The sequence below is a fragment of the Chionomys nivalis genome, chromosome 19 (assembly GCF_950005125.1).
Source record: "Chionomys nivalis chromosome 19, mChiNiv1.1, whole genome shotgun sequence".
NCBI lineage: Eukaryota > Metazoa > Chordata > Mammalia > Rodentia > Cricetidae > Chionomys > Chionomys nivalis.
Genome location: NC_080104.1, coordinates 57,795,682 through 57,820,146, shown reverse-complemented (window position 1 = coordinate 57,820,146; position 24,465 = coordinate 57,795,682). Strand labels below are relative to the sequence as shown.

The 24,465-nt window shown below is 43.2% G+C and overlaps 1 protein-coding gene and 1 pseudogene across 1 annotated transcript in view; one reads left to right on the top strand and one right to left on the bottom strand.

Annotated features, from left to right (window-relative positions):
• Btbd9 (BTB domain containing 9) overlaps positions 1-24,465 on the bottom strand; it is a 365,934-nt gene that overhangs the window by 132,887 nt on the left and 208,582 nt on the right. The window lies entirely within an intron of this gene.
• LOC130890503 (60S ribosomal protein L15-like) lies at positions 13,728-14,521 on the top strand (annotated as a pseudogene).

Below are 24,465 nucleotides of genomic sequence, written 5' to 3'. Positions count from 1 at the left end.
ACGAGAAAGGGTAGGGATGTTTTGTTTGTTTTGTTTTTGAACTTTCTTTGAAAAAGCAAAACAAAGTGATCCTAACATTTGAGCAAGAGAAGTAGACATCGTTCTTCTGCCACAAGATAGCAAACAAAGCTCGAGACTTTTCGCTCTTTAGCACTGTCTCTGCGGTGCATGGTCACCCATGTCACCTGGTAACAAGGGCGGGGCGGCAAGGGCAGCGTCAGTGAGCAATGAAGAGCTGTGCTAGCTGCCGGAGCACTACACGTTGTTCTCTCAGAGGTCCTCCACACAGCAGCTCAGTGTGGAGATAATTAAAACTTAAACGGTGCCGCAGAAGGCAGATAGGCAGCAGATTGGCGGGTTCTGGGGAAGATGAATGCCGTCCACACGAGTCCCAGGGAACCAGTCTATTTCCAACACTCTCCTGCCTTCCTTGTGCTCACTGTCTTCAAGCGGCTGACAGAGCCCGGACCTTGAACACAGTTCAGAACAAGATGTTTCAATAACAAAGTTCTTCAGTGCTAAGAGACTATGGGTGAAAGGGATTTTGTCTTCTTTAATAAGATAAGCTAAAATGTTCTGGACAGCCTACTAGAACAGGAAGGCACTGCAGAGTTTTACAACAATGTGGGCTTCAAAGCAGCGCAGTTCACCATGTAGTTAGATAAGTCAAATGAGAGAAAAATGTTTAAAAATTTTTGAACCTTGGTTTCCTCTTCTACTAAGAGAGGTCAGCAACACACCCAAGTCATAGGTTTTCAAAGTCAAATCCCAGGATACCGTCCTATGAGTTGGTCGGGTAGACCACAGAGGATATCAGAGCAAAGTGGGTTATTACCATTGCTCTTGACTGCCCTCCAAAACTAGTCAGTAAAACTCTATTGCTGAAGATACCACATATTCTAGATATAAAAGACAGAGAAACAAAGTTGGAATTGAGCTGGCAGCTCTCTCTTTAGTAGCCAGCATTCAATGTGCTGGACGTGGTATGCAGGCCATCAAGGGAAGAGAATCCTTCTTCAGCAATCATATCCAGCTGCAGACCCTTTATGCTATAATAGTGAACTGCCTGGCAAGACATGCCTACTGGTACAATGGTGTCATGGATGTGCTGGGCTAACCAGCTGCCTCCTGATCAGATCCAGTGGAAGGAGTATATGCCTAGCACTGTAGAACTGCTCAAAAGCCGGGGCCAAGGAGCTTGGTCACAGGATCCAGGGGGAATCCACTACTTATGCTTTGCCAAATGGACATGAACTGCCTTCCAAATGTTCCTACTAATATACCCAAGCAGCACTCAGCCTTGACCAGAGAAGCCTGTTTTGGCAATGGGTGATGGTCAAAGTGATAAGAATATGTGGCTGCTAAGTGGTTGGTTCCAAATAGGGCATCTGTGTCATGCCTCCTCGTGCCAGGGAACATGATGGAAGAAGATGGCACATGGATGTGGAAACCACAGGGTAGGGAGGAGTGCAGTGGGGCACTGACTTCATATCACATGGCTGCTGCAAACATGAAGACCCAGAAGCTATGACTGCCTGTATCCACGGCCCCCAAATAAGAAGAAAATGAGGGAAAGACAGAAGGGTAGGAGGGGGATTAGGTGGGGAGAAGAGAGTCAGTGGAGGTGGAAGAGGATAAAAGAGGAAGGGGTGTGAATCTCAGTACATTGTATACACAGTATGATCCTGTTGATTTTAAAAAATAATTAACAATAAAAACCACCCACAAAAAGTCAACAATAGAAATGCTACAGAGTATTTAAGTAAGTTCAATATTGTAAAGTTACCAAAGGCAGAGTGTGGCAGAGCAGGATACCCTTAGAGTAGACTGGTGGGGACATCACCTAGGAGAGTATTCCTGAACCCAGATGGTACAGTGGGACAGGCCATAGGGCAGACGTGACATCATCGCATAGAGCCATAATGGGCTGAAGGAAACAGGTTCTAGTAAGAATGAACATTTCCTGACTCTATGGTATTCCTACTTTGGTCACCCAGGCTAAAAAACCCTTTTCTAGGCCTGTCTCAATGCTCGTGGAAGCGATGCCCCCACATGAGCTTAAAGCTTAAAGCCTCTACCCTCCTTCAGAAGCTTCCCTCTTCAGCAGACAAGGAGAAAGAAACCCGGGAGGTGTGGTAAATTGTTCAGTCCAACCGAAGGGCTCATATTTTTGTGTGTACCTTGGAAGTTAAGAGTTTTAATTCATTGAGGAACCTGACATTTCCATAAAGAAGGCTAATATTTTGCTTTGGTGATTTCATGGCATTATTTGCCTGATGTGGAAAAGTAAAAATTCATATCCTTCATCTGTCCATCATTTCTGTCAGAATGCTTCCAGAGCTGATGTCTCATAGCTAACACTGAAGATACCAAGCATCTTAATACACTAAAGAAAAATCAGTGGACTGTGCATGTCCACCTTAACCCCCTGGTCTCTAGTCCTGGTAGACTCCAAGCTGACTTTGTGGTTAGAGCTAACCCTTAACCTTTGCCTCAGTTACTAATGTTCTGTACTAGGCATGGTCTGTTATCAGATAAGATTTAATTTGTTAAGAATATTTAAGTAAAGCCGGGCGGTGGTGGCGCACGCCTTTAATCCCAGCACTCGGGAGGCAGAGGCAGGCGGATCTCTGTGAGTTAGAGACCAGCCTGGTCTACAAGAGCTAGTTCCAGGACAGGCTCCAAAACCACAGAGAAACCCTGTCTCGAAAAACCAAAAAAAAAAAAAAAGTATTTAAGTAAGATCTCAAGGGATCAAATTAATCTAAAATACAAAAATACAATAGAATTTTGATCTTTAGGAAACAAAGTTTATTTTCAAATTAGACTTCGTGTTATTGGCATAAACAGAAACTACTGAAAGCCAGAGTTAGGGTTAAAGTGTTGAACATGTTTCTGTTTTCTTCCGAGAACTCTGAGGAGAAATGCTGTTCTTTGCTGGGGCCGGGGACAGTCCCCTACAAAAACAAGCTATACCTCTCACTAGAGACCTGGGGTGAGCTGGGATGTGGCCATTTCAAGGTTTCCTTTGGCCTTTCTTTTCTTTTCTGCTCCCGAGACAACACAGGTATGATCCTTCAAGTCCCAGAGCAGCTAAATTCTGGAGGTTTCTTCCTCCAATTCTGGGTATTACATTAGTGCTCTGAACAACAGACCACAAGCTAGAGGGGAATGACTTTGGGTCTTGTTGCTAAGGCAGCTAGTGGAAAACAGTTTGCTACCAGAATGACAAAAAGCTTCTAGAAAAAGCATGTTGCAACAGGAAAGATTTGTAACAGTTAGAAAGCCTTCCCTCTGGCTGGTCTGTGGCGCTATAGATTCTCCTCTACGGAAGCTGGAGAAGTCCCTGCAGCACTGCGCACTTGGAGAGGGAGAAATGGAAAGGTTAAACACTTTGTACAGTGAGCCTAAGCACAGGCTACCAACTCAGAGAGCAACCAGACCCCTTGCTATCTGGCCTTGGGCCCTGTGGAGGGAGCACTCATGCACCCGCTTCGAAGACACTCAACCTGAAGAGCAAATAAAAGAAGTCATCTTGTTTCCCTGAAAAAAACTAATGCAACAGAGAAGCTAATACAAAGAGGACGTTGGTGGATAAAATAATCCAACGTTCCCCGACAGAAAGCTACCAGCTCAGATATAAGCATCTGCTGTTTGTCATGTGCCTGCTACTCCCATAGTGGGGAATACAGATAAAATCCCTCCCCGTGAACTTACATTTAAAGTCAAGGGACAGATAACAAATTTAAAAAATCAACCAATTATCTGTTGTTTAGAAGATCATAGACCCTCACAGACAAACATGCTTAACTACAAGGTCAAACAGCTATAAACCATTACCCAGGGTGAAAGCTGATCAAATGGGAGGACATAACCAGCTCCGTCCAACATTAATGAGTCTGGGGTGCAGGTCCAGTACACCTATTTCAGATCCTTAGTGGGACAAAGTAAAAACCCAACCAAACAGGCATCTTACAACTTAGACAGAGGAATCAATTTTCCCAATTTTCATTGGGAAAATTATACATTTCATGGTTTAGTTTTTTTCTTCAGATTATAATATTCAAAAGATTATGAGGCAGAAGTAGGGATGACATATATAAAATAAAAATTAATCTGAGAGACAAGAAGAAAAAGGCAGGGAAAAGGGAGGATACGGAGAGGACAAAGCAACTGTGAGAAAGCCCAAGCCCTGCTCTGTGTGCAGCAAACGTGAAGACACCACCATTTTAATTCAATGAAACAGTGTATCTTAACAAGCAGGCTACAGTACCAAGAGTTCAACATTTGCATTTTCTCATTAATTTTTCCCTAGCCCAACATGCTGGGGGCGGGAAAGAGAACTTCCCGGTTTTATCTTGGCAATGGCTGCACTATCTTTCCTAGTTCACCTAATAGGCTGAAAACTTCCACCAACACAGATGAAGGAGTCTAATGGAAGCACAAGAAAATGTTAGCTTCCTTATGAATCTGTAAAAAACTCATTTTGTGACTGTGACCTATAAAACATACCTGCTGGGGGGGGGGTCTCGAATCATGGCAGACAAAACGTTTCTCTTTCCCTGAACTAGGGTGGACACAGGCAATCACCTGAACTAGGGTGGGCACAGGCAATCAAACTTTAAGGACCGACTTTTTCTTTCCTTTCTTCTTTTCAAGCAGGTGAGTGAACAGAGAAGGAAAAGAGGTAAATAAGAAGAGGAAGAATTTGGGGTCATGGGTGTGATCAAAAGGTATCTGTTCTGTGTGTGCATGCTGAAGTCACATGGTTAGGAAGATCGGCTCATGGCTATCATCCCAGCACCAGGAGGCTAAAAGTTTAACGCCAGCTTGGGCTGCTGAGAGACACCAAATCTCAAACCAACAAAACAATTTTTACAAGGCCATTAATTTATGCAGTTATATATGCTAGCTGTGGAAGTGTACACAAGAAAGCACTCTGACTCTCCAAAGAAAACATTCATGGTCCCCAAGGTGGCAAACATTGGCTACTCCAAGAAATGCAATGGTGACTGGCCACGATAGTCTCAAAGTGTCAAAAACTGGGAGTGTCACAGAGCGCAGGGACGGAGGATACCAGCCTCTGTTCCACTCTGCTGAGAAGCAGTAGTGGAATTCAAATCTAAGCTAACAGTTTTGAACACACCACACATGCAGTCTTTCACAGTCCATACAACATGCAGCCAATAGTAACACATGTTCAGACATGTTATCATACGTGTGCTTCACATGTGGACAGTATTAAATATCATATCAATGGTCGTATCTTCAAACTGGAGATTTTAAGGTTTGACAACCCCAAAGCCTGTGTCTTTTACAGCTACTTCAAGAAACCTGTGTTCTGAACAACAGACCCTAAGAATGCTAAATGTGCTGGGGATAACAAGTTCAACTCCCATAGCCCCACGTTTTCCATCCAATATCCCCAGAGTCATCACGTTCACAGAAAACTTCAGGGACCTTCCCTTGTCCTGGGGAAATTCAGCACCTCTACTCAGGGAAGGGGAGGAGAATGGGGAAAGCTACACAGCCATTCACTTGGCACACAATTCAAGTAGCGAGCGGACTAATGATGAACAGCTCTCAAGAAGAGGCAGAATAGGAAAGTAAATAAAAACAATACTAGAGAAAATGAGAATATTCACCACCAACACACAGGAAATGCAAACACAGGAGAAACACAAGGACAAGCCTCAGTGAGCATGAACACACATAGTGTACCCGTCAGGGCTGCTAAGGTCTAGTGTGTGACCGATTTTGCCACAGAAGCCTATACTCCAATTTCCAAACAGCAAGGCAGATTACAGCGCTAATGTCAATGCTACAGCTATAAGAGACTTAGTCAAGTGTTTAGAATGTTAAACAAAGCGGGAACGGGAAGATGTCCAAGTGGCACTATCCCGTTTGTTACAGGGCTGTTAGGCAGGAGCTAAACCGACCAACAGATTAAACCGGCCAGTCTTTGCTTGTACACACCCTTGGCGCTGTGAGACCTCTGCGCGGCTGAAGGTCACTCTCAAGTCTGTCGCATCTCTTGTGGATTAGTAAACAGCTTTGGAGGTGGAATAGTTTAGAAGGACCTTTTCCCCTCCCCAAAATGTCTTTAGAGTTCAAAAATTCATGCCCTGGGCTTTCTTGGTACAGCCTAAGTCGGTGGTCAGAGAGAACGCCAAGCCTTACACCTCCTTCACAAACTCAAGCAAAGAAGCATTTGGGGGCATTGTACACACACAGTAATGTGCTCTTGCAAAAGAGGGTTTTTGGTTTTGCTTTTTCATTAACAAGAAGATTCTGTCCAATCTCTAGAAGCTACTGTGACCCCTCTGGTCCTTGACCTCCGGAAGCAAACCAAAGATGCCTTTGCTATTTGCTCCTCTTTAGTTTTAAGAATAATATTATCTGTGCAAATAGTTGAAAGTCAAATCGTCTATAAGGCTTGCTATGACAAACCTTCCATGCTCCATCTCTTCCCCTTCCCAGAGGAACCACTGTTATCTCCTTTAATTCATTATTTTAGGATTTATTTTGCATCTATAATCAACATGCTTCAGATGCTTTTTCTTGATCTTCTGGTTTAGGCATTATCGACCACGCTTTTGCAGAAGACAGGAGTCAGCTTTCTCTCTCCAACTGGACCATTCCCATCCCCCAGTGTAGACTGTAACTCTGAGCTAGATCAATACTGTTTACTTTATGCTATGTAAATGTTATTCACACCTAATTCCTACACAGGGTTTTCCCAGTTAGAAAGGGCATTAGGTTGCTTTTGTTTCTGTTTTTGTTTGAGCCAGAGTCTCACTCTCTAGCTGGCCTCAAACTCAAAAGAAATCTGTCTACCTGAGCTTACCAAGTGCTAGCGTTATAGGCATGCATCACCATGAGATCATGGCTCAAGAGATTTTTGTTGTGCTTAATTTTAGGAATTCCCCACTAAACCCTTCCTTCAAGTAACTCTCCTCAGCTGACACGCTGCTCTCAAAATATTCTGACACATCAACAGGACCTAATAATTTCTTTCTTTTGAAGCTATCTTCCTAGGCTTCCTGAGAAGCTTCAGTCAAACATAGACCCTCTTCCCTAAACCCTCACATCCACTCTGCAACTGCTTTTGATTCTCTCCTTTCTTCCGTTTTTGTTCTGCGACTTTGGTATAGTAAACTTACTTAAAGTTTCCTGAGAAATGGTTCCTGGGTGATGAAGTTACAGACTTTGAGCAAACCCTTAGTACATCTTCCTGTTCAACAGGCATTTTATCTGGGTGTGGAACTTTAAACTATCAATTGTTTTCCTTGAGAGCATTGAGTAGAATATTCTGGTCAGTCAACTGGTTTTGCTACTAAACAGCCATTGTACCACCAGACCCAAATTCTCTCTTTCTTCTTTAACACTATGGCCTGGTCTAGAAGCATGTGGGTCATCTACAGACAGGCATTAAGAGGAATTATATGAAGATACATCTTGGGGTGGGGTCTGCAATGTGGGACCCATATATTTCAGTCTGGGTAAAATTTCTTGAATTGTTAGTGCTAACTTCTTCCCTGGGCTTTCTCTAAATAACACGTGAGGTTTCAGTCGTCAGAACCTCTGAACCTTGACCTCTATGTTTATGCCTTCTCTTCAGCCATCTTTTCATCATTTTGGTTTTCTTTCTGCAAGAGTTCAACTTTGCTGTGTAGGCTGCTTACTGACTTTCCATGTCCGCTTTAATATATTAAATATCTGATTATACTTCATATTCTCTAACGGTTCCTGTTCTTGATATAAAACTGTAGCATGGACTTTAATCTCTCTAAGGACCGCACTGCATTGTGAAGTTTTAATTTCCCTATATACATTTTCTCTGTCTGCTTTAAGCATTGTACTTACCAGTTTTCTCATGTCTGGTTGTCAACCAGGTTGGGAAAGGGGGAATTAGGCACACAATAGGAACCCTGAAGATAAGTGGGAAAGCTTTAGCTTCACCTTAGGATTCCCTAAAGAAGTCAACTGGCAGACAGAGCCCACTTCCTTTAGCTTGTCCCTCTTGGGCTGGCCATATTAGCTACAGAGACATTGCTAACTCCCCTGTAGAAGGAAGATAAGGGCCTGGCTGTTAGTGACCTAGAAGCAAGTGATAAAACAAGACCAGAAACTCTGCACGTGTGTGTGTGTGTGTGTGTGTGTGTGCGCACGCGCACATACACACGTGCTGGGTACCCCATTTGATTTAGCACCCCTTATTTTACCCCCCAGTTTCCCACTCTTAGGGAGAACCAGTCAAGTTCTCTGCAGTGGGTTAGAGTTCATGCTCCTTTCACAAAGCTACAGTTGACCAACCCTCCTCCTGTCAGTCATCTCCTGCCTGGTTTACTAATTGTCACCGTGCAGGAGTCTGGTGCCCTTCTCTGAGGACCCAATACTTCTGGACTCTATTTTCTTGAGCCTCTTAAGTCATTAAGCACTTGTTCCTCGGCTTCATGCTTCATTTTCCTTAGAATTAACGGTTTACTCCTCAACACAGTCCCTTTGCTCTTCTTTTGCTGGGACTTTTATTCAGAAGAGTGTGAGACTGATGTGTGCTCCCTTTGTTACCATCACCTGAAACCGTCATTACTCTTCATAAGGGTGATGTGGGATTCCACTCTGTATGCTGTGATTACCATTAATGAATAAAGAAAACTGGCTTGGCTTGATAGGGCAGAACAGAGATAGGTGGGAAAAACTAAACTGAATGCTGGGAGAAAGAAGGGCAGAGTCAGAGAGAAGCCATGTAGCCCCTCTGGAAACAGACGCCAGAACTTTACCTGGTAAGCCACAGCCTCATTGTGATACACAGATTAATGGAGATGGGTTAACTTAAGATATGAGTTAGCCAAAAATATGCTTAAGCTATTGGCCAAACAGTATTGCAAATAATATGGTTTCTGTGCAATTATTTCAGGGCTGAGCATCTGGGAAACAGACAAGCAGCCTCCTCCAACATAAAGGAATGCCCATCTCTTCAGGTATTCTGGTAAAGACCAGAGTCCAAGCAAGGACTTCTGATGGCCTTATTGAGTCAGAGACCTCTAGCCTTCATGCTGTAATGGCCACTCAAAAACTGGAAGGACCATAATAACCATTTCTCCCATTTCCCATCCCCACTTCAGCCCCAGGACTGTAATTCTATTCCTGTCTTGAATTAGCAACATCACCCTGCAGGTGTTTCCCCAGCCCCTCTTAGTCCATTCCTTTTCCCAGGTCCTCAAATGCTTGTCTCAGCCAACTCAGCTATTTCATCTTCTAGGCTGCTATTTCACTAATTAAATGTCCAAACAAGGATATGTCCAGACATTCCTATAAATTATCACCATTCTGCACAAAGATTCAAATGACTGACTAGTTTTATTAGCTTCTCTCTCTCTCTCTCTAGTAGAAAGGGGGATGTGTTAACTCCCACTGCGCAAAGATAAAGTAATTCATATCATCGTCACATTGAAACAGCTGCACAGCCCAGCCCATCCTGGCTGCTCTATCTTGGTAACTTGGAAAACACCATCTCCTCCCGTTCCCACTTTCTAGTACAATCACTAGCTCCACATGCAGATGGGCTGATTTCAACCCTCTGGAGCGGAGACTTGTCTGCTGTTCTTCCTGCATATCCGCCATACACCCTTGCTTCGCTGCTGCTGCTTCAGAGAACAGCTGCCGCAGGGGACCCAACAGATTCAGCTGTGGGTCCTCTGGATGCTCCCAAATACCCCACACCAGCTAGCTGCATCTAACACAGAACGATGGGAAGTAAGTGCCAAAGTTGGAGGAAGAGCACAGTGAGTGCCCTCCTTAATCCTGTAGCTACTACAGAAGCAGGAGGGGGCAGAAGGCTGGGGTAGGCAAATAAAGCCATGCATACCTCCCAGAGTGCTAAGGGCTCTAAGTGGGACACAGAAGAGCCAAATGGGTAGGGGGGTTTTCAGCAGGGACCATTTGCTTTTTCTGTTTGTCCCAGGAAGCCCTCAGGTTGGCTGACTGTCTCCCTGGGTCAGTGAATGAGTTAGACAGGAGTAAAACAAGGGGAAATATTTCAACTCTTGTCATTTCGTTCAGCTCAGTAGCATCCGGTTAAACATAATGGTCACTCATCCTTGTCTGTCCAGGACAGGTCTGGTTTTAACTCAGGAAGCCAAGTTCACCCAAGCCACCAGCAGTCATTTCCATTCCAGGAGCCACTGAAGCTGAGCTGCATTCCATACAGCACCTTCATCTTTCAGGCCCTTTCCTGCCACACCACTGATTCTCAGCCTGCATCACACACAGTCTAACACACCAGGGCCATAAAAGACCACTTTGAGCCTGACTTGTAGCAGAACTGATATTATGTCATCTGAGCTCACCCTGTTTCTTTTCTGGAGTCCCTGTCAGAAGTGCAAGGTGGCTCTTTTGCCAGGCAGTGGTGGTGTAAGTCTTTAATCCCAGTACTCGGGAGGCAGAGGCAGGTGGATCTCTGTGAGTTTGAGACCAGTCTGATCTACAGAACGAGTTCCAGAATAGGCTCCAAAGCTACAGAGAAACCCTGTCTCGAACAAAACAAAAAACAAACAAAAAACAAAACAAAACGTGCAAGGCATCAGTCCACAAAGCTGAATCAAAAGGACCATGGCAGAGACAAAAATGCAGCTTGTCTTGGTGCCCAGGGAAACAGTACCTCCCTCGATAATTTCAATGCTAAGTCTCAGAAGAAAGAAGCCAGTAGAAACTCAATTACCCAGGGCTGAATAAGTCTGTGCAGATCACTCTGGCTTGCTGTGCTCTCCCTGCTCTGGCCAGCATCAGGCCACTTCACTGCTTATTCTATCAGGGCAGAGAAAGGAAGTTCACTTCTTCCTTTTAAGGCAGGTTCCTCAGGAAGGATGCTCAAGCTGTGGGCTCACAAGGCTACTACTCTGTAGGAAGAGATAATGGGCATGGAGGCTGAGGTGCAATCTGTTTCTGTTCATCACTGGCCTCTTCGATTTCTCAAAATGAATACACAGCTGAACCTGTATTTACACTGAAGACTAGGAAAATACAAGTGTCAGAAAAGAAAACTAAGGACAAAACTATACAATATCCCATCTTTTAAAGAATTATTAGGACAATCACCAGAGGCAATGGTAACACTAGCGATTGTAAAACATCAATTTCATAAAGACACTTGGATGAGCAACTCAGATTTGACTTATTCATTTGCCTTCTGGAAGCCTGTTCCCTCATCTGTAGAGGGGGAAGTAATGATATCTAAGGGAATTACAGGAACCAGACACACAGTAGAAAAGGTGAAGTGAGCACACTCCCGCAGTTTACTTAGCATTTCTACTGGGCAACTACCATATGCTGAGCCCTTTAGCTATCAGATAAGGAAATGACTGTGAACAAGTCAATTTCTAAAGGGGCCATCGTTTTAATACATACAGAAACTTCAATACCAATTAATAATTATCCTATAAACTCTACACTACCAACATGATGGCACATGGCAATGGCGCCTCACTCAAGACAGGGACAACCAAGAAATGCTTCCTAGATGTGGTTGCTGAGGACCAAGGGATGAGAAGGAAGAGGCTAAGGGAAGTGGGAAAGGAAAATCAAGGGAGAAGAAAGACCAGACAGAGCAGCAGAGCTGACACTGAACTGAACAGGAGCAGCCATGGTGGACACACAGTCTGGCTGGAAGGACGGAGTGGAAGAAAGGCAGACTAGAGGGAGATGCCGGAGAGCAAAAGCTTTAGTTACCACCAGGCAGAAGTGACCCGAGTAACTTGAAATGCTGCAGGGGTTAAGAGTGGGAGCTGAGAGGTGAAGAGTGCTGCTTCCCACTCATGTAACGGAGAAATGACTTTTGACTTAATTGTGTTCATCTTAGCTTAGTGAAGGTCTCCTTGAGTACCCCATGAACCTACCTAGGCACAAATGGTGTAGAGAAGTGGTTCTTAGATCAGATCCTGAATCAGACTTATTTGGGGAACTTTGGAAATACATACATGCTATTCTTACAGTGTGTTAAGTGAAATGAAGCAGTGTGTCTACTGTGTGTCTCGGCTTGGAAACCCTTAGGCTAAATCAGAGGTTCTCAACCTGTAGGTTACAACCCCTTTGGGGTAGAATGACCCTTTCAACAGGTTGTCTAAGGCCATTGGAAAATACAATATTTAAATTATGATTCATAACAGCATCAAAATTTCCGCAATGAAGCACAATGAAGATAATTCAACATGAAGAACTGTATTAAGGGATCTCAGTCTACACCACAACAAACACAACACAGCCACACAAAAAAAATGCACACTACAAAAGGAAAGACTCATCAATTTGGGGTTGGTGCTCCTTTGGATTACTGGGCTACTGGACCACCTTCTCAGTATGTTTTCCAGCACTAGCCTCATAACACCTAAAGTCCTTTGAGAAATGACCATGATTTCAAATCCTGGGCATAAGGAAGAAATGGTTAGGCTACTGCTACTGTAGAGTGCCTGCCCCTCCATGTTCACTGCTACTGTAGAGTGCCTGCCCCTCAGTGTTCACTGCTACTGTAGAGTGCTTGCCCCTCAGTGTTCACTGCTACTGTAGAGTGTCTGCCCCTCAGTGTTCACTGCTACTGTAGAGTGTCTGCCCCTCAGTGTTCACTGCTACTGTAGGTGCCTCGCACCCCGAAGGGATAAATGTTCACTTTTATTGAAAATTCAGGTCTTTTTGAAAGCTCAGTCCATGCACTGTTCAGGTTCCCTTTCAAATCACCCAGTGCAGTGCCCTGAGGTTATGAAAATATTTGCAAACTGAGGAAATAGCTGTGGAGAAACAAAAGGTAATTATTGTAACAGTTATACACAGGAATTTAACAATGTTTAAAGACTGTTAAAACTCACCAAACAATATTTATGTGAATTATTTATTAATATAGATTATGCCTAAGGAAGTAAGGACAAAAATTATCCAATTGGTAAAAAATTTGAAACTTGCTATTTAAGGTTTGACTCAAATCACTCTCAATTAGGTAGTGCTTTCTTTGCCAAAAAATCCCTTTTGTGGACTGGGTGTGGCAATGAACGCTTTTAATCTCGGGTAAAGCAAGTGAATCTCTATGAGTTCAGAGCCAGCCTGGTCTACCTAGAGTGAGTTTCAGGCCAGTCAGGGCTACATAGTGACATCTTTCTCAAAACAACAAAAGGCAAATCCTTTTTGTAAGGCAGCCATGTGCTAGTGGGATAATATCATGAACCAAAGGTGCAGGAGCAAAGCTGAAGAACCTGATGATAGAGCAGAAGAAAGAAAAACCACTAGTGAGGTTTCTAAGTGACAACCGTCAGCAGCTTGGAGATCACTTAAAATACAATAGTATCAAACAGCAACGGAGTGATGGCAGGGCTTCTCAAATGTCGCTGAAGAGAAGAGTCCCTTTCTCAAAGGTATTACTGAAATCTGCCTTCTATGATACTCGTAGAAACAGAGTGTCCCAGAGATGACAGATTTCAATGACAAAAGGAGAAAATGAAGGGATTTCTTGTTTAACTTGATGGTGCTAGAGTTCGGGTCCAGGACTTTACACCTACTAGGCACATACTTCACCACTGGCTTACACACTCAGATTTTGGAGGAAAAAGGTGTTTAAATCCCCACTGTCTTAACTATTAGGACAAGAAGGCAAACATCATCTAGTTCCATAGAACCCATCAATAAACACTTTTTAAAAGGCACAGTATTGCTTTCCTCTGGCGGCCATCAGGTGAGCCAAGATGGGTGCGAACAAGTACATCCAGGATCTGTGGCCGAAGAAGCAGTCGGAGGTGATGCGCTTCCTGATGAGGGCCCACTGCTGGCAGTACTGCCAACTGTCTGCTCTGCACAGGGCTCCCCGCCCAACCCGGCCCAACAAAACGTGGAGGCTGGGCTACAAGGGCAAGCAAGGTTACACCATATACACGATTCGCGTCCGATGTGCTGGCCGCAAACGCCTGGTGCCCAAGGGTGTGACATACGGCAAGCCTGTCCATCATGGTCTGAACCAGCTAAGGTTTGCCCGAAGAATTCAGTCTGTTGCTTAGAGAGCTGGACGCCTCTGTGGGGCTCTGAGAGTCCTGAATTCTTTTTTTTTTTTTTTTTTTTTTGGTTTTTCGAGACAGGGTTTCTCTGTGGCTTTGGAGCCTGTCCTGGAACTAGCTCTTGTAGACCAGGCTAGTCTTGAACTCACAGAGATCCGCCTGCCTCTGCCTCCCGAGTGCTGGGATTAAAGGCGTGCACCACCATCGCCCGGCTGAGTCCTGAATTCTTACTGGGTTGGCGAAGATTCCACATACAAATTTTGAGGTTATCCTCATTGATCCATTCCATAAAGCTATCAGAAGAAACCCTGACACCCAATGGATCACCAAACCGGTCCACGAGCACAAAGAGATGCGTGGGCTGACATCTGCAGGCCGCAAGAGCCGTGGCCTTGGAAAGGGCCACAAGTTCCACCACACTTGTTGGTGGCTCTTGCCGTGCAGCCTGGAGAAGGAGCAACACTCTGCAGCTCCACCGTTACCGCTAATACACGTAATGTTTGTACAATTCATAACCAATAAACAATGGAGGACCGTCAAAAAAAAGGCACAGTATTTTGGGGGCTGGGAAGATGACTTTATAGATAAAGTGTTTGCTGTGCCAGCATGAGATGTAGGTTTACATCGCTAGAACACATATAAAAGCCAGACATGTTATCACACACCTATAAACCCAGCACAGGGTGCTGGGGTAGATAAATTGCTGGGATCTTATTGGCTAGCCAGTTTAGCAGAGGTTGCAAGCTCAAGTTTAAGTGAGATACAATGAAAAACAAGGGGGAGGGAAACACGACACAATAAAAGAAGGTATCCAGAGTCAAAGTTTGGCTCTAAACAAACAAGCATGCCCACACCCACATCTGTACAAGTGTGACTGTGAGTACATGTGCACACGTATGCACATACATCCCCCAATACCAAAAAAGTTATTCTAACTCAAAAAACCCTGTGTTTTATATACATTATATATCCTCAAAAATATATGTGTGTGTATATATACATATATTTGTGTGTGTGTCTGCACACATATATATGGTTATTAGAATACTCTGAGAAATAAAATAATTTATGGAAACAGACAGGAACAAAGAAAAGAATATAAAATGGCTTGAGAGGTATATTACTGGGAATAATGGGAAGAAATTAAGAAAGCGGTGAAATTAGGTCACATATCAGACACTCTCAGCATGACTTTTACTGTGGTGTGAAAGCATCTTCTGGAATAATAATGCTAATTTTAAATGCCCTCTTAATAAAATGTTCATGTTGCTATAGCCTATTAGGTAGCAATTAAAGTCTCATGCGCTCTGCCACCCCTTCCTCGGGTCTGCCACAGTACAGCTGTCATAGGAAACGAGGCCCAGGACTTCTGAGCACTAAGTGGTTGCATGGGCCAGGTAAAAGATGGACGACCCATCATTCAAGTCATTTAAAATTGGACACAACATTAGGGAAAAGGCAATGGACCCGAGTGGGATGAACTACAGAAACTAATGTAGCATTTAAAAAAAAAAAATCACATTCATTGGCACCAAGGGACATTTGGAGGACAATGTATTTAAATTTGAGGCTTGTTTTGAAGGAACTGAATGTCAGCTGTCCTTGCCTGTGGGGCTGACTCTATACACAGACATTCCCTCCTGAAATGTAGAGAGAAGCACGAATTAAGTGATCAGCTCACAAAGGATTTCCTTTGCTTCCTTTAGCTCACTGATGATGATGTCATCATGCATCTGTGGGCTGTCATTTTATATGAACATAAAAACAGACAGAAAATACATTAAAGTGATATGTAATTTTCCACGCAAGTGCTTTCAGACTAATAAGAGCTATGGTTTATGATTAAGTAGAAATTGGTTATTTGCTTTAAATATTTATGATAAAAGTACTTAGAATTAACACTTAAGCAATTCAACCCACAAGATTTAAAAAAATAAAATAAAAGCCACACTCCCTAGAGCTGGCCTTTATGTCACCTGTCTCCTAGGAGGCAATAAATCTCACCCCAAGTAACAGTGAATGGCTTTTGTCAGTTCTGCTGTCAAACTTAGGTATTCCTGGGAAAATATTCTTTTCAATTTTTAATTGAAAATCTTTTTTTTCTTATGATATAGTGATTATGGTTTCCCCACTACCAAGGCCTGCCAGTTGGTCACCATATCCCCTTCCATGGGGATCCACTCACCTCCTGTCTGTCCTTAGAAAGCCAACAGGGATCAAGGAATAATCATAAAATTCAGTAAGATAAAACAAAACAAACCAGAATAGGACAAAACAACCAAACAAGAAAAAGAGCCAAAGAAAAAGAGCAGATGAAACACACACAGATACAGAAACAAACACATTTGCACACAGGATTTCCATAAAGACACAAAACTGAGAAGCCAATATATGTAAGCAGAAAAAAAAGAAAAGACCTGACATTATGAGACAAAGAAACTCCATAGATGCTGTTGAGTTCATTTTGTGTTGGTCATCTACTGCTTGGCATGGGGACCACCTTTAAGAACAGTTTGTTACCCCAGTGAGACCCCCTTGGAGAAAACGATCAACCATCTGGGTTAGGAATGGAGATGCATGCCTTCTTATCCATTCAATTCTAAGACTCCAATGTGGTGCAGACCTTTACAAGCCCTATGCATTCTGCTAGGTCTGTGAGTTCATATGTGCACTGGCACTGCTGTGCCGAGAAGGCCCAGGTTCCTGGTGTCCTCCATCCTCTCTGGCTCTTACACTCATCCTGCCTCTTCTGCAGTTCCCTAAGTCCTGAGGGGAGGGATTTGATGGCCACATCCATTTTAGGATTTAGTGTTCCAAGATCTCTCACTCTCTGAGTATTATCTGTCTGTGGATCTCTATTTGTTCTCATCTGCTGCAGGAGGAGGCTTCTTTGGTTATGGCTGAACAAAACACAGATCTATGCATATAGGAGAATATAATAGGGAATCGCTTTATTGCTATATTCTTCTGGCAGAACAATATTATTTGGTTGACCCTCAGCACCTGGTCCTGAGGTTCTTAGCCACCTAAACAGTGTTGGGTATGGGTTTCATCTCATGGAGTGGGCCGAAAACCAGATATTGGTTGATTACTTCCACAAACTCTGTGCTACTATTGTACTAGTGTATCCTATAGGAAGTCACCATTGTGTATCCAAAGGGTTTGTGGTTAGGTTTACCTTTCTCCTTTGGTAGTAGAGCCAATAGAGGGCTAATATCCAAAATACATAGAGAACTCAAAAAAGTGAACATAAGAAAACAGCCTAACTAAAACTGGGGTACAGATTTAAACAGAGAATTCTCAAAAGAGGAAACCCAAATGTCCAAGAAGCACTTAAATGTTCAACACCCTGAGTCATTAAGGACTGCAAATCAAAACTACTTTTAGATTTCATCTTACATTAGTCAGAATGGCTAAAATCAATAACACAAGTGACAGTTCACATTGGTGAGGATGTGGAGTAAGGGGAACACTCATTCATTGCTGGTGGGTGTACAAATTTGTATAGTCACTATGGAAATCAGTGTGGTAGTTTCTCATAAAGATGAGAACTGACCTATCTCAAGACTCAGTTTTACCACTCTTGAGCATATACATCCTACTACAAAGACACTTGCTCAACCATTGTCATTGCTACTCTATTTACAATAGTCAGAAGTTGAAAACAAACTTGATGTCCATCCAAAGATGAATGGATAAAAAAACATGGTACATTTACACAATGGAATATAACTCAGCTATTAAAGAATGCATTTGTGAAATTTTCAGGTAAATGGATGAAACTAGATGAAATCATTCTGAATGAGGTAACTAAAACCGAGAAAGAAAATATGGCATGTATTCACTTATATGTGGATGTTAAGTCACTGATAAGCAAGCTACAATCTACATAACCAGAAGTTAGGTAGAGAGTAAAGTACTTGGGTGGGGCGGAGCTCCCTAGGAAAAGAAATAGTTATGAATGATCAGGGTTAGAAGACAACTGGAATGGGAGGATCAAAGGGAGAGTAGAGGGGGTTAAGGGATGGAATACAGGGAGTGACAGCTAAAATTTAGGGCCATCTGAGGGGCCATCTGGAAATCTAACACATTAGAAGCTTCCTAAAATATGTACATATATAAAGGCACTCTAAATGAAATTGTCAAAAAAAATGGGAGGAGACAGAACTCCAACAGGACATCTCTCATCACCAAATAGAGCTTCCAGTACTGGCAACAGGTTACATTTACATGAGCTCTTGACCAAAGGGGTCCCATGGGAACCCCCAAATAATCCAGGCTATTGCTAAGGCTATTGGTGGCTTTCCACAAACTGACAGCAGGTCCTACTGCTAAGACAACACCTACACAACCCATGAAGAAGTTGAACTGGTGCTACGTAGAGCCTTCATTCCTATGACGGTTACTACCTAGGGAGTCATGGTACAGGAAATACTTTCCTTAGTCCTATTACTTTTTAGCTTGCCCAAAAGGATAATATGAAAATATTGACTAATGTGGGAGTCCCCTCTGTGTGCTGTGATTACCATTAATGAATAAAGAAACTGCTTTGGACCTACAGCAAGGCAGAACTTAGGTAGGCAGGAAAAGCTAGGCTGTATGCTGGAAGAAAGAAGGGCAGAGTCAGAGAGAAGCCATGGAGATGATGGAGATAGACACTGGGAATTCTACCCAGTAAGCCATAGCGACGCAGCGATATACAGATTAACAGAAATGGGTTAAATTAATATAAGAGTTAGCCAATAAGAAGCTAGAGCTACTGGGCCAAGCAGTGATTTAATTTATACAGTTTCTGTGTGATTATTTCCAGGCTAAGCGGCTGGGAACCAACAAGCAGCTCTCATCTCCCACTACAATTGACATATCATGGGCCAAAGAAAATCTAAAGAAAATAGATTGATGAATATATAAATATCCTGTTAAAATCTTTGCTGCCAAGTACTGGTTTATATAAATGAATCATGGCCTGGAACACAAGAATGTTAGGACAGAAGCAATTTCAAAGCACTATGGGGAGACAATAACCCAGTAACCAAGGTATATCCAGGACTTGGCTACACTGTAACAAGTTCAACACCAAAGCTAATTTTGAATGGTTCATAACAACTTGATAATCACAGTAGTTTTAAAAAGTTTATTGATTATTAATCTATACCAGCACTATGTTAACCTCATTAAACCCTCCCAACTACTAGGCAGTTACTATCACTGTCTCTGCTTTACAGATGGCAAACTGGGGCATAACCACAGAGTCTTACTTTTCTAAGCTCACAAGCTTGGGAATAGAAAGCTATGTTATGTGTTTGGCCCAGTAGATAGGTCACTTCTCATAACAGTATAACAGATTTGCTCCAAACAGGACAGCAAGAGATAGCGAGTTCCAGACTTTTTCCTCTTGAAGCAGGGTTTCATTATAGTGGAAAGTAGTCTTGGAAGCCATGAGCTTAAGTAATTTCCTGACTTAGCCTACAGAAGAGCTGCAACTACAAAGTACAGGCCCCATGCCTGCTCTTTTTAAACTTAAACTTGAACCTGACTATACATTGCTGACCATAAGCCTTGTGATTAATATGTAGCTATGAGAAATGAAGTGAAAATCTGTTATACAGCTATGCCATCCATATCCACCAGCAGACACCACTACTGCATGGTCCACTATCATAATCTTAAAATAATTTCCATATTAAAAAAAATGGAGGGTTCTAGGTATAGTTCAGAAGCACAAAGTTGCTCTTTTTATTGTTTTATGTGTATGAGTGTTTTGCCTACAGGTATGTCTATGCACCACATGTATGCAGTGCTCGTAGGGACCAGAAGAGGGTGCTGAATTGCTTGTGAGTGATAGTGAATCACCACATGGGTGCTGGGAATAAAAACCATGTCATCTGAAAGAGCAGGTAGAGCTCCTAACTGCTGAGCCATCTCTAGCCCAAGTCTTGGGTTTAATTCCCATCATCTCAATCAACCAATCACATGGAAGGAAAAACGGCACAAATTAGATATGGTTGATCTTCAGAAACAAGGGTCAGGAAAACAAAAACAGAAGAAACCAGATCCATGTTACCCAGGCACTTTTCACTCACCAGGAGGAGCACACACAGCCCACACACTCACCTCTGCTTCTGTGTAAATTACTGGGCTCCCTAGAGCTTTGCGGGTGAGAAAATATCTGCTTCATTTTTCACAATTAAAATGAAAGTGTGACCTGCTTCCTATAAAGATAGGTTTTATTTATCAAAATGTAATGAATTTATAAGTTAACTATTTTTTAACCTACCTAATTTGACTTTCACCTGTAGAGAGAAGGTCACAGTTTGCAAAACAATCACCTCCTTCCTTGCTTCCATCTTGGTCCGGTATCTCCTTACAATGACACACAGGCATTCGCTGTAGCTGCCATCTTTCAATGAAGGCCTATTTCTGTGTGCGGATGAACTCTGACCACTATCTAAATCACAAGGATCACTGTACTTCCCAGCATTGGCTATGCAAGTTCGCCAACACCAAAGGCAGGGTTGAAAAACAAAACTGCTGTCAAACACATCATACAAAGCACACACATGAACTTTTCATTTTATTACAGGACTGAGCCAAAAAGTTCATGAACAATAAATAGTCATGGTCTACCATGAACAGGCGAAAACTGCTGGTTTATGAGGGAAGGCCTAAAAGCATGCTTCTAGTTCAACACTTTGGGACTTCCTACACAATGCAATGCTCCTAAGTTAAGCACGCAACTGTGATTGAGCCCATGAAGGAAAGCGGAAAAAAGCAGTGGTATAATGGTGATCTGTCTTATGGGCCCTCTTACGAGACTGAAAAGGGCCATTCACAAGTAGAGAATGATCTTTCCTTCAAATGATACATATGTGCTGTTTCCTCTAGTAGTTCTGCATTTTTGCTACAGCAATTTTGCTGCCCTTGGTCTTTAGTAGTTAAGGCAAACATACAAAGCATGCTCTCAGAGTCTTGACTATGGCAGCCTGATAATAGCCCCGTTTAACAAGGTAACAAGGCTTCAAGATGAATATAGGTTCAAAGGGTCAACTAGTTTTCCTTAGAAGTGCACAAAGCAGACCCTTCCATGCTGTGAAAAGCCTCACCCACATGTTAAAAATATGAACACTTCAGAACAGGAGTTAATGCAGATAAATGGCTTCTGATTTAATGAGGCACAGTGGCCAGAAACCTGCTGATCTTGCTTCCCTCCAAAATTTGCTGCTCTCAGCTCTGGCCTCAAGGATGGCCAATAACTTACATTACGACAAAATAATGCAAAGATTAGTAAAATTTGGTTAATTTGTCCATCATTTCTTGTGATTCATGAGTTAAGATTAGAAATACACATAGCAAGCCACATGCTGAAGCGGTGGCCTCCTTGGGTCTTCCTGAGGAACCTAGCTCGTCATGGCCTCTGCAGCAGGGGCTACCTCTGCAATGGCAGCTCTCTACTACAGTGTGAACAGAGGCTCCTAAAGGACAGAACCAGATCCTCTGTGAATGGTATACAGCTGTTCTATATTGAGATCTGGTATCCTACGCACAGGACTCAGAAATACTAGGTGTAGAAGATCTTAGAAGATGAGGGAGAAGTAGCCCAGAGGAGTACTTGGAGACCTCAAGCTCCCCAGTCTGTTGTTTCTTCAGACTGAAAGGCCAGGCTCTGGGCTTCAGGTCACCTGCAGTGACAGAATGCTGAATCCTGGGAGCTGTGGTCCCTAGCTACTCACTTCTTTGTTTCAAAGCTTTCCTGTAGCAGATGCCTTCTTCTTCAGAGCCTCAAACGGTTCTAGATTCTGCTGGTTCTCTGGTGCCCCAGTTCCTAGGCAACAAGGCACTGTGGTATCAGGGTACTTTATCCACAGTGTGCAGCCCTGATTTATATTCATTTTTCTAAACAAAGACAAATTGAGGATGCTCAGATTGACATCCACAATCAACTTTCAACAGATCAACATGGTCTCCCTTCAGCTTTCCTGGGCCCTCTCTCAGTAGCAAGCAGATATGGCCACAGTCCAAGCTGCTTCATGTGGAAGTCTTTGGTGTTCTGACCACAGACACGGATCACATGGCCTTCCTCTTCTATATCCAGAGCACCAGCAGCAGTACGTGACTTCATGATCACGTGTATCTCAGAGACAGTATGCTTAACACAGGATGTAGGTCACTAGCATAGCTCTGCGATCTCAGACCTGGAATTGAATCCTAGCCCCCGAAACACAACAAAGCTCTTAATCTGACTTTGCTCAGCTGACAAGGCCCAGCTTGAACTTTTAATGTGACTGAAGCATCATGTGTCTGCATAGGTGCTCTGTATCTAACATGAATGATAACAAAGACGGATGTGACATTCCTGCCTGTATCCACGCACTTGGGAAGTTCAGGCAGAAGGGTTGTGATTGTGAGGTCAGCCTGGGGTATACCATGTTTTAGAGCAGCCTGGGTGATACAGTGAGATTCCCCCCTCAAAAGTAAGATTTTTTATGTCCCACTTTCACTTTATCTCTTTGCTGTAAACTATTTTCCTCTAGGCAATAGATTTCTTCATCCTCTGACATGGACTCCATTTGAGAAGTCACACTCTTGTGCCAATCTATTCAGGAAAACCCATACACACACAGTTTTAGACATAGAGTCTTCCACGATCCTATGGAGCCTTCTCTCTGGTTAGAGGCCAAGCACGTCCTGTTCTGAAACCTGCAGGGCTGACTCTGTCCATTCTCACCCCACTGGGGCTTTTACCTTCCTGAGTGAGAACTCCTAACATAAGCTCGAATCTCCATTCCTGGGGCAGATGCTCAGGCTAGATGAGCGACACGTGACATACGCCTCAACTCAGCCTTCCGCTTCTGGACTCATCTTCCACTACTGGTCTGGCTTCTAACTTAGCCCGCACCATTGCTGTCTCCCCAGTATGCCGAGCAGAGGTTTAGACTGAATTCATATCGCAGTCCTGACAATAACAGCTCTTAGGTTTGTCCCCCCCCCCACAGCATTTTCCTCTTATTTCAGAACCTAACGTCCCCACAACTAAGATACTCGAGTGTTCATCTACTCTACTCATGCCCTTTCCAAATCACCCTTCACACTTCGGCGAATATAAAGTCTGTCAGTTTCTCCTTAAAGCAGTTCAGTGACCGACTCCCTGGGAAAAACACAAACCCAACAATATAAAACGGCCTTGCAGACACAGATCTAGAATCCAAGCCTGCCCTTGAGTCTCATTTCCGGCTGCCGTGGCTCCTATTGGAAGATTTCCTCACATCAGGCTGCAGTTCCCTCAGCACACTGATGGCTCAGGTTCCTGAAGCGTCTTCAGCACCTCCTTTCTTCTTCTGTACTCTATAAAGCAACTGACTTAAAATGACTGCAACCCACACAGAAGGAGAGATGCAGGAGAGAAGGAAGGAGCAAGAAATACCCTGGGCAAAACTGGAGCTCTTCTTTAGTGCCCTCTTAGTGCTGGCTGCCCTGCTTCTTGACCACAGCACTCTGGGCACTTGATCAGGTGGGGTCAGTGTTCGAGGAATCAAGGTTTTGGTGATTCTTTAAGAAGGAGTATAACTGAAATGAGGAAAGCTGCCACAAATGATCAGGAGGAAAGAGAAAGCCAGTCTGTAGGTGAAAGCTGTGTTGAGAAAAGGAAAATGTTCAGCCCTGACAGAACAACACAAATCACAGCAGCCTAGGACCACAGTCCAGCCCCTAGCTTGCTCTCTAATGAGGCTTGAGCCCACTTCCTTCCTTGACTCCATCAGCCATCCCTGTTCCTTGATTATAAAATCAACTTTGCTTTAGTCTGGGCGACTTTCAGCTCCAGGCAATATAAAAGACTTGACTGTGTCTGTCATGGTAAAGTGACACCCAGCATGGAATCCATATCACCTTCTTTTATTTCATGGCCTCTATCACTCACTCGACCTGCCTCCTTGAGTATAATATATTACTTTCTATGTAAATGGAGGGCAATCATATTAAAAGTCATAAATGTACCTCATTTAAATAAACTACCCAAGCTCTAATGCTCCAAAAATCATAAAACAGAATTGAAAACAAATGAATCTTTGCTTTGGGCTTTAAGGCTTATGAATTAAATCAACTATTAACCAGACTTGGAAAAACACTGGCTCTTTTCCCATGGTCACCACTATAGAGTTATTTTAAAGGATCAATAGAGCTCACTCACCTACATGGCTTTCTGGTACTTCTACCCTCTGGTTTACCTTAGAACTTATTGCTAATTACTGCAGCTCTAAGAGAATCTACACAGAAGTGACAAAACACATAAATTATTCACAGGGCTATTCATCTGCAATGGACATCCCATCACATTCAACCTTGCAAGTGTCACAGGACCAGTTATTTTTACATCAGATTGTATTTTATAGGAAATAATAAAGACGCTACAGCACCACAATAAATCCCCACTAGC